We start from the raw sequence: 11,131 nt of genomic DNA, 5'->3' as shown, positions 1-11,131 counted from the left end.
GGAATAGTGACCTGTAGATCAAATTTCACACTGAACTGTGACTGGAATAGTGACTTATAGAACAACTTCACACTGAACTGTGACCAGAATAGTGACCTGTAGATCAAATTTCACACTGAACTGTGGTCGGAATAGTGACCTGTAGATCAAATTTCACACTGAACTGTGACCAGAATAGTGACTTATTGAACAACTTCACACTGAACTGTGACCAGAATAGTGACCTATAGAACAAGAGTTGATACATTGTGGAGCTGGAGGAGCACAGCAGGTCAGACAGAATTAGAGGAGCAGGAAAGTCACCATTTCAGATCTGGACCCTTCATCAGGACTGGGAAGGAGGAAGGGAGCTCAGAAATAGATAGAGGGAGGGGTGGGACTGGAGGAAGATAGATGGGATGGTGATAGGTGGATGCAGGTAGGGGTTTGTAGGGATTAGTTGGTGGGAAGGGTGGGGCAGATATGTGAGAAGGCGATCCCGTACTCCCAATTCCTCTGCCTCCGCCGCATCTGCTCCCAGGATGAAACATTCCACTCCCTGACGTCCCAGACATCTTCCTACTTGAAGGACCATAATTTCCCGTCTTCTTTGATTCATAATGCCCTCAACCACATCTCCTGCATTTCCTACACTTCTGCTCTCAAACCTCCTCCCCCCAGCAACAATAAAGATAGTGTCCCCCTGGTCCTCACATACTATCCCACCAATCTCCAAATCCAACGCACCATCCTCCGCCATTTTCGCCTCCTGCAATCAGACCCCACCACCAAAAAGGTATTTCCTTCCCCACCCTATCTGCTTTCCGTAGGGACCTTTCAATCCGCGACTCCCCCATCAGCTCCACACTCCCTACCTAGTCTTCAACCATACCCGGCACCTTTCCCTGCAATCACAGGAAATGTTACACCTGCCCCAACACCTTCTCGCTCATCTCCATCTAAGAACCCAGAAAATCAGCAGAGATTCACCTGTACATCTTCTAACCTGGTCTATTGCATCCATTACTCCTGAAATGGTCTCCTCAATATCGGAGAGACCAAGTGCAGACTCGGTGACCAATTCTCGGAGCATCTGTGCTCTCTATGCTCCAATCAACACCACTTTCTGGTTGCCAGCCATTTTCAACTCCCCCTCCCACGACCACTCCCTCGGCAACATGTCTATCCTGGGCCTCCTGCACTGTCACAATGAGGCCACATGTAAACTGGATGAACAACACCTTGGAAGCTTACAACCCAATGGCCTTAACATACAGTTCACCAGCTTCAAAATCTCCCCACCCCAAGCCTTGTCCCATGTCCAGCTCTCCCTTTCATTCCTGCCTCCTTGACCTGACACAACCTGCCCATCTTTCTTCTGATCTATCCGCTCCATCCTTCCCACTGACAATCTCAATAAACCCCTGACTGCATCCACCTATCACCATCCCACCTCCCTTCCTCCAGTCCCTGATGAAGGATCCAGACCCAAAATGTCGACTTTCCTGCTCCTCTAATGCTGTCTCACTTGCTGTGCTCCTCCAGCTCCACATTTTATCGACTCTGACTTCCAGCATCTGCAGTCCTTACTGTTCCTATGACCTACAGAACAATTTCACACTGAACTGTGACCAGAATAGTGACCTATAGAACAATATCACACTGAACTATGACCGGAATAGTGACCTATAGAACAATTTCACACTGAGCTGTGACCAGAATAGTGACCTTGAACTTCAGTGAAGGTTGATATTCCAGAGGCTGTGAAGCTGGGGATGGTTACACAAACCTGGAGAGGTGGTGCTGAAGTCCCCTGGCTACAATGTGCTCACCATGAGTCTAATGGCATTTGTTACAATCATTTATCCACTGGAATACATGATTTTTCTTATTCATTAATGGGATGAGGGTGTCGCTGGCTAGGCAGCATTTATTGCCCATCCCTAATTGCCCAGAGGGCAGTTCAGAGTCAACCACATTGTTTTGGGTCTGAAGTCACATGTAGGCCAGACCAGGTAAGGATGGCAGTTTCAGCGATAGTAGGAACTGCAGATGCTGGAGAATATGAGGTAACAAGGTCCATCCCCGCCTCTTTGACCTGTCTGTCTCCTCTCCACATATCTTCTCCTCTATCCATCTTCTATCCGCCTCCCCCTCTCTCCCTATTTATTTCAGAACCCCCTTCCCCTCCCCCATTTCTGAAGAAGGGTCTAGGCCCAAAATGTCAGCCTTCCTGCTCCTCTGATGCTGCTTGGCCTGCTGTGTTCATCCAGCTCTACACCTTGTTATCCCAGGATTGCAGTTTCCTTCCCTAAAGGACATAAGTGAACCAGATGGGTTTTTCCGACAATCGACAGTGGATTCATTTTCATCATTAGACTGTTAATTCCAGATATTTTAGTGAATTCAAATTCCACCACCTGCACATCTGCCAATGTGGTATACTGCATCCGCTGTACCCGTTGTGGCCTCCTCTACATCGGGGAAACCAAGCGGAGGCTCGAGGACCGTTTTGCAGAACACCTATGCTCGGTTCGCAATAAACAACTGCACCTCCCTGTCGCAAACCATTTCAACTCCCCCTCCCATTCTTCAGCCGACATGTCCATCCTGGGCCTCCTGCAGTGCCACATCGATGCCACCCGAAGGCTGCAGGAACAGCAACTCATATTCCGCTTGGGAACCCTGCAGCCCAATGGTATCAATGTGGATTTCACAAGCTTCAAACTCTCCCCTCCCCCTACTGCATCCCAAAACCAGCCCAGCTCGTCCCCGCCTCCCTAACCTGTTCTTCCTCCCACCTATCCCCTCCTCCCACCTCAAGCCGCACCCCCATCTCCTACCTACTAACCTCATCCCGCCCCCCTGACCTGTCCGTCCTCCCTGGACTGACCTATCCCCTCCCTAACTCCCCACCTACACTCACCTTTACTGGCTCCATCCCCGCCTCTTCGACCTGTCTGTTTCCTCTCCACCTATCTTCTCCTCTATCCATCTTCTATCCGCCTCCCCCTCTCTCCCTATTTATTTCAGATCCCCCTTCCCCTCCCCCATTTCTGATGAAGGGTCTCGGCCCGAAACGTCAGCCTTTCTGCTCCTATGATGCTGCTTGGCCTGCTGTGTTCATCCAGCTCTGCACCTTGTTGTCTCGGATTCTCCATCATCTGCAGCACCTACTATCTCTGTAATTTTCTTTGTTCTTTTCTTTGTTTTTGATCTGAATGTGAATGTACAAGGCACGATTAGTAAGTTTGCAGATGATACAATATTAGGAGGTATCATTGATCATGAGAAAGGTTATCAAAAATTACAGAGGATCTTGATCAGGTGGGGTGAGGATTGGCAAATGCAATTCAATACAGATAAGTGTGAGGTGTTGCACTTTGGAAAGTCAAACCAAGATAGGACTTATACAGTAATTGGTAAGGTCCTGAGGAGTGTTGTGGAACAGAGAGACCTAGGATTACAAGTACATAGTTCATTGAAAGTGGCATCACAGATAGACAGGGTGGTGAAGAAGGCATTTAACATGCTGGCCTTCATCGGTCAAGGCATTTAGTGTAGAAATTGGGACATTATGTTTCAGTTGTATAAGTTGTTGGTGAGGCTGCACTTGGAGCATTGTCTACAGTTTTGGTCACCTTGTTATAGGAAAGACATAGTTAAACTGGAAAGTGTGCAAAGAAGATTTATGAGGATGTTGCCAGGACCAGTAGACCTGAGTTATAGGGAGAGGTTGGCCAGGAAAGTAGGAGAATGAGGGGTGACCTTATTGAGGTGTATAAAATCACGATGGGATTTTTCCCAGGGATGGGGAGTTGAAAACTAGAGGGGATAGGTTTAAGATGAGAGGGGAAAGATTTAAGAAGGACCTGAGATGCAACTTCTTCATGCAGAGAGTGGTGCGTATATGGAATGGGCTGCCGGAGAAAGTGGTTGAAGCAGGTACAATAGCAGCATATAAAAAACATTTGGATAAGTACATGGATGGGATGGGTTCACAGGGATATGGCCCAAATGCAGGCAATTGGAACTAGCTGAGTGGACACTATGGTCAGCATGCACCAGTTTAGGCGAAAGGGCCTGTTTCCATGCTGTATTATTCTATGACTCTAAAAACAAACAGAGCGGACAGGCTCCAGCTGAAGCATCCTATTCTACTGCCATCTTGGACTTTTTTTTTGTACTGATACTGATTTTCTTCAATTTGTCTATCTCACTCGACCTTTGATTTCCTAACATTCTGGGAAAATATATGTGCAATTCTTCTGCCATTTCTTTCTTCCCCATTATAATTTCCCTGGCTTCTGACTGTAAGGAACCTCCACTTGTCTTATCTAATCTTCTTCTCTTCACATATTTATAGAAGCTTTTACAGTCAGTTTTCATGTTCCCTGCAAGTTTGCTCTCATACTCAATTTCTCCCTAGTGATCAATCTTTTTGTCCTCTTTTGCTGAATTCTAAATTGCTCCCAGTCCTTAGGCTTGCTGCTTTTTTTCTGGAAGTTTTATATATCTCCTCTTTGGACTTAATACTATCCCTGATTTCTTTCCTCAAACAGCAAACTTTGTTTTAACCAGCATCTTATCAAATGGCACTCTTGGTAAACTGGCAAAAATGTTATACCTTTCATATCACCATCTACCGCAATGTCTGTGTATTTATGCTCTAAATACAGTCTAACAGTGATGTCATAGAGTCATAGAGATGTACAGCATGGAAACAGACCCTTCAGTCCAACTCATCCATGCCTTCCAGATATCCGAAACAAATCTAGTCTTATTTGGCCCATATCCCTCTAAATCCTTCCTATTCATGTATCCATGAAGATGCCTTTTAAATGTTGTCATTGTACCAGCTATATTGAATTGAATTCAATAAATATCTGGAATTAACAATCTAATGATGACCGTGAATCCATTGTCAATTGTCGAAAAAACCCATCCGGTTCACTAATATCCTTTAGGGAAGGAAACTGCCATCTTTACCTGGTCTGGCCTACCTGTGACTCCAGACCCACAGCAATGTGGTTGACTCTGAACTGCCCTCTGGGCAATTAGGGATGGGCGATAAATGCTGCCTAGCCAGCCACGCCCTCATCCCGTGAACGAATAAAGGAAAAAGAAAGCCCCCACCACTTCTTCTGGCAGCTTATTCCATACACACACCACCCTCTGTGTGAAAAAGTTGACCCTAAGGTCGCTTTTAAATCATTCCCCTCTCACCTTAAACCGATGCCGTCTAGTTTTGGACTCCCCTACCCTGTGATAAAGACCTTTGCTATTCACCCAATCCAAGCGCCTTATGATTTTATAAATCTCTACAAGGTCACCCCTCAGCCTCCGACGCTCCAGGGAAAATAACCCCAGCCTATTCAGCCTTTCCCTATAACTCAAACCCTCCAACCCTGGCAACATCCTTGTAAATCTTTTCTGAACACTTTCAAGTTTCACAACATCTTTCCTGTAGCAGGGAAACCAGAACTGAACGCAGTATTCCAAAAGTGCCCTAACCAATTTCCTGTACCGCTGCAATGTGACCTCCCAACTCCTGTACTCAATGCAATAACCAATAAAGGCAAGCATACTAAACACCTTCTTCACTGCGCTGTCTAACTGCGACTCCACTTCCAAGGAACTATGAACCTGCACCTCAAGGTCTCTTTGTTCAGCAACACTCCCCAGGGCCTTACCATTAAGTATATAAGTCCTGCACTGATATGCCTTTCCAAAATGTAGCACTTCACCTTTACCCAAATTAAATCGATCCGTCTGATAAAGGTCCCGTTGTACTCTGACCTTCTTTACTATTCACTACACCACCAATTTTGATGTCATCTGCAAACTTATTAACCATACCTCCTATATTCGCATCCAAATTATTTATAAAAACGATAAAAAGCAGCACCGATCGTTGCGACATACCACTGGTCACAGACCTCCAGTGCGAATAGCAACCCCCCACCACCATTCTCTGTCTCCTACCTCCAAGCCAATTTTACATCCAAATGCCTAGCTCTCCCTGGATTCCACTTGACCTAACCTTGTTAACCAGGCTACCATGCGGAACCTTGTTGAAAGCCTGATTGATGTTCATATGGACAAAGTCCACCGCCCTGCCTTCAATCCTCTTTGTCACTTCTTCAAAAAACTGAATCAAATTAGTGAGACACGATTTCCCACATACAAAGCCATGTTGACTATTCCTAATCAGTCCTTGCCTCTCTAAATACATGTAAATTTTGTCCCTCAGAATCCCCTCCAAAAACTCACCTACCATTGCTGTCAGGCTCACCAGTTTATAGTTCCTTGGCTTTTCCTTACAACCTTTCTTAAATAATGGGACAACCACCCTCCAGGCTTCCAGCACCTCACCCATGGCAATTGGTGATGCAAATATTTTAGCAAGGGGCCCAACGATCACTTCCCTAGCTTCCCACAAAGTTTTGGAGTACACCTAGTCAGGCCCCAGGGATTTATCTACCGTTATGCATTTTAAGACATTCAGCACCACCTCCTGTGTTTATCTCCAGCATTATGTTTCTGTTACCGTCAATTTTTACATTGATTTTAGGAGGTGTGTCAATGTTTTTAGGGATTTTTTTTAAGGAAGTTGACGTCTCACAGCTTCACTTGGTCAGGGTTTACTGCAGTTATGCATACCTGTCAATCATCTGGAATACTTGATCAACTGGCACACTCCTGATCCAATAGGTACCAGTTAGTAAAAAGTTTAACGTATGTGTTTCAATAAGGTCTCCTCTTATTCGTATAAACTCCAATGAGTACAAGTCAACACTGACTTAACTTTTCTCATAAGAAAATCCTTCTATAATCAAATTCTACCATAAGACCAGATCGTATAGGAGCAGAATTAGGCCATTTGGTCCATCGAGTCTGCCTTGCCATTCGATCATGACTGATATGTCTCTCAACCCGATTCTCCTGCCTTCTCCCTATAACTCTTGATTCCTTTATTAATCAAGAACATGTCTATCTCTGTCTTAAATACACTCAAAGACTTGGCCTCCACAGCCTCCTGTGGCAATGAGTTTCACAGATTAACCACTCTGTGGCTGAAGAAATTTGTCCTCGTCACAGTTCTAAAAGGTCCTCCCTTTTCTCTGAAGCTATGCCCTTGGGTCCTAGTCTCTTCTTCTTTTGGAAATGTCTTCTCCACATCCACTCTATCCGGGCCTATCAGTATTCTGGAAGTTTCAATGAGATTTCCTCCTCATCCTTCTAAAGTCCAACAAGGACAGACCCAGAATCCTCAACTGCATCCCCTCCAACACCCTTCTTTAGATACGGGGCCCAAAACGGCTCACAATATTCCAAATGTGGACTGACCAGAGCCTTATGCATTTCCCTTCCTGACTGCTAACTGCACCTGTGTGTTAATCGTAAGACGATCCTTAACTAGGGTTCCCAAATCCCTTTGTGCTCCAGATTTCAGAAGCCTTTCCCCATTTAGAAAATAGTCTACACCTCTATTCTTGCAAACAAAGTGCATAACCTCACAATTTTTTTCTTTATTCATTCATGGGATGAGGGAATCGCTGACTGGGCCAGCATTTATTGCCCATCCCTAATTGCCCAGAGGGCAGTTCAGAGTCAACCATATTGCTGTGGGTCTGGAGTCACACGTAGGCCAGGTAAGGATAGCAGTTCCCTTCCCTAAAGACCATTAGTGAACCAGATGGGTTTTTCAGACAATTGGCAATGGATTCACGGTCATCATTAGACTGTTAATTCCAGATATTTATTGAATTCAAATTCCACCATCTACCGTGGTGGGATTCGAACCCAGGTTCCCAGAACATTAGCTGGGTCTCTGGATTAACAGGCCATTGCCTTCCCCTCACGTTGTATTCCATCTGTCACGTCTTTGCCCAGTCTCCTATCATGTCCAAGTCCTGTTACAGCCTCTCTGCTTTCTCAACACTACTTGTCCGTCCACCTATCTTTGTGTCATCTGCAGTCTTAGCAATAACGCTGTCAGTTGCTTTGTCCAGATTGTTAATATGAATAGTTGTGGTCCCAACACTGACCCCTGCGAAACTCCACTAGTCGTCGGCTGCTATCCTGAAAAAGACCCCTTGATCCCCACTCTCTGCCTTCTGCTAGTCACACCAGTACCTTGTTCCTAACACCATGAGCTCATATCTTATTTTGCTGTCTGCTATGCAGCACCTTGTCAAAGGACTTCTGGAAATCCATAAATCATGTCCATTGGCTCTCTTTTGTCTAAATTGCTCATTACCTTCTCAAAGAATTCTAACGGATTTGTCAGGCATGACCTCTCCTTGATGAAGCCATGCTGACTCCAACCAGTTTACCAAGCAATTTCAAGTACTCTGCAATCTCATCTTAATAATAGACTCCAAAATCTGATCAACGACCAAGGTCAGGCTAATCAGCCTATAGTTTCCTGCCTTTTGCCTCCCTCCCTTCTTAAACAGGGGTGTTACATTGGTCACTTTCCAGTCCTCTAGGACCTTGTCTGACTGCAGTGATTCCTGAACGATCACCACCAATGCCTCTACAATCTCCTCAGCTGGCTCCTGCAGAACTCTGTGGTGTAGTCCATCTGGTCTGTGTGATTTATCTGCCTTCAGACCTCTCAGCTTCCCCAGCACCTTCTCCTTAGTGATGGTCACTGCACTCACTTCTGCCTGCTGACTCTCTTGAAGTTCTGCAGTGCTGCTGATATCTTTAACCATGAAAACTAATGCAAAGTACCTATTCAGTTCCTCCACCATTTCTTTGTTCCCTATTGCTACTTTATCCAGCCTCATTTTCCAGTGGTCCAATGTCCACTCTTGCCTCTCTCTTACCACTTAGATAGCCAAAAAATCCCTTGTAATCTTCTTTTACAACACTAGCTTGCTTACTCTCATTTCATTTTCTGCCCTGTTACTGGTTTTTTCAGTTATCCTCTGCTGGTTTTTAAAGGCTTCCCAGTCCTCTGGCTTCCCACTCATCTTCACCACATTGTTTGCTTTTACTTTTATGCTTTCCTGACTTCCCATGTCAGCCATGGTTACTTCATCCAACCCTTAGTATGTTTCTTCTTCCGTGGGATGAATTTCTGGTGTGCTTCCCAAATTACCCCCAGAAACTCCTGCCATTGCTGCTCCACCATCTTCCCTGCATGGCTCCCCTTCTAATTAACTCTGACCAGCCCCTTCCCCATGACTTTGTAGTTACCTTTACTCACTTGTAATACCATTACATCTGATTCAATCTTCTCTCAAACTGCAGGGTGAATTCTATCATATCATAATCACTGCTCCCTAGGGGTTCCTTCTCCTTCACCATCCTAAGCAAGTCTGCATCATTACACATCACTAAGTTCAGAATTGCCTATTCTCTAGTGGGTCTACCACAAGCTGCTCCAAAACAAAACTAATAGACATTCCACAAATTCCTTTTCTTGAGATCTGCTACCAACCTGATTTTCCCAGTCCACCTGCATATTGAAGTCCCCCAGGGTTACTGCAATAGTGCCTTTCTAACGTGCCTTTTCTATCTCCTGATTTATTTTCTGCCCCATATCCTGATGACTTTTAGGAGGCCTGTACACAACTCCCATCAGGACCTTTTTCCTTCGCAGTTCCTCAACTCTACCCATATCGATTCTACACCTTCCAGCTCTCTATCACTTCTTGCTATCGATTTAATTTCATTGCTTACTGACAAGGCAATGCCACCTTCTCTGCCCATCTGCCTGTCCTTTCAAAAGGACGTGTATCCTTGGATATGTAGTTCCCATCGCTGATCCCCTTGCAGCTACATTTCTGTGATAGCCACAACATCAATTCCAGTATACGCTATAAGCTCATTTACTTTGTTTCATGTGCATTTAAGTACAACACCATCAATCCTGTGTTGACTGCCCATTTTTCATAGTTGCCCCTTATCTGCTGTGCCTGAAGTTAGATTCCTGACCCTTTCCGTATCCTCCATCCTAATACTTGTTCTTGAAACTTTAACCTCTGCCAACAGAGTGAACCTTCTCTGCACTGCTTCAATGCTAGTATATCTTTCCTTAGATAGACAGACAGAATTTGTTCACAGTATTCCAGCTGTAGTCCAACCAGTGCCATTTATGGTTTGGTTTTTTTAATACTGAAATCCCTTTGAAATAAAGGCCACTTATATATTTGCCTTTCCTGTTATCTGCTGAAGTTGAATTGTCCCATAAGAAGAACTATCCTCTCCTGTAAATACCCCTCAGGATTTTATATAATCTCATCAAATTGTCTCTTATTCTTCTAAACTCCAGTGCCTAGTCTGTCTAACTTTTGCTCGTAACCAGTTGAGTTCAGAAAGTAGGTACATTCTAACAGAACCTCAAGCAGCAGGTGGCAACTGTGAGGAAGGCCAGGCAGCCTTCAAATTGACACTGTCTGGAAAAAATAGTGTCTTTTTGGAGAGGTAGGAGGACTCATGGGAAGATGGCTTCATTCCATGTATATACTGTGGATATTTCCTCACTTAACCTTAATTTCCCTTCATGTTTATAACAACCCAATGCCAGTGTAATAGAGAATCCCTGCTTCAGGATATTTGAAGGTAGTTGAACACTTGGGATCCAGGGTAATTTGACAAGATCAATCCAAGATTGGCTTAATGATGAGAGGTAGTGTGATGGCAGAAGGCCGTTTCTACGACTGGAGGCCCGGTGACCAGTGGCGTATCGCAGAGATTGTGCTCTGTCCCTTATTTTTGTCATATAGGTATCGTTAGCTCAGTTGGCTGGATGGCTGCTTTGTGGTGCCAACAGTATGCGTTCAATTCCTGCTCGGGCTGAGGTTACCATGAAGGTCTGTCCTTCTCAAACTCTCCCCTTGTCTGAGGTGCGGTGACCCTCTGGTTAAACCATCGCTGGTCCTCTCTCTTTCTAATGAGAGTGTGGCAACTTTACTTTTTACTACAAGGGGATGATCAGGGGGAGGTGATGGTCTAATGATATTATCACTGGACTGTTAACCCAGATAACATTCTGGGGATCTGGGTTCGAATCCTGCCACGGCAGATGGTGGAATTTGAATTCAATAAATATCTGGAATTAAGAGTCTAATGATGACCATGTTGTCGGAAAAACCCATCTGGTTCACTAATGTCCTTTAGGGAAGGAAACTGCCAT

At 44.9% G+C, this 11,131-nt stretch overlaps 1 protein-coding gene across 2 annotated transcripts in view; it reads left to right on the top strand.

Annotated features, from left to right (window-relative positions):
- The window catches only part of LOC109926365 (uncharacterized protein C2orf81 homolog), a 28,518-nt gene that overhangs the window by 14,320 nt on the left and 3,067 nt on the right, over nucleotides 1–11,131 (top strand). The window lies entirely within an intron of this gene.

Source organism: Rhincodon typus, chromosome 1 (genome assembly GCF_021869965.1).
Source record: "Rhincodon typus isolate 14 chromosome 1, sRhiTyp1.1, whole genome shotgun sequence".
Lineage (NCBI taxonomy): Eukaryota > Metazoa > Chordata > Chondrichthyes > Orectolobiformes > Rhincodontidae > Rhincodon > Rhincodon typus.
This window is presented reverse-complemented; position numbering and strand designations above follow the sequence as displayed.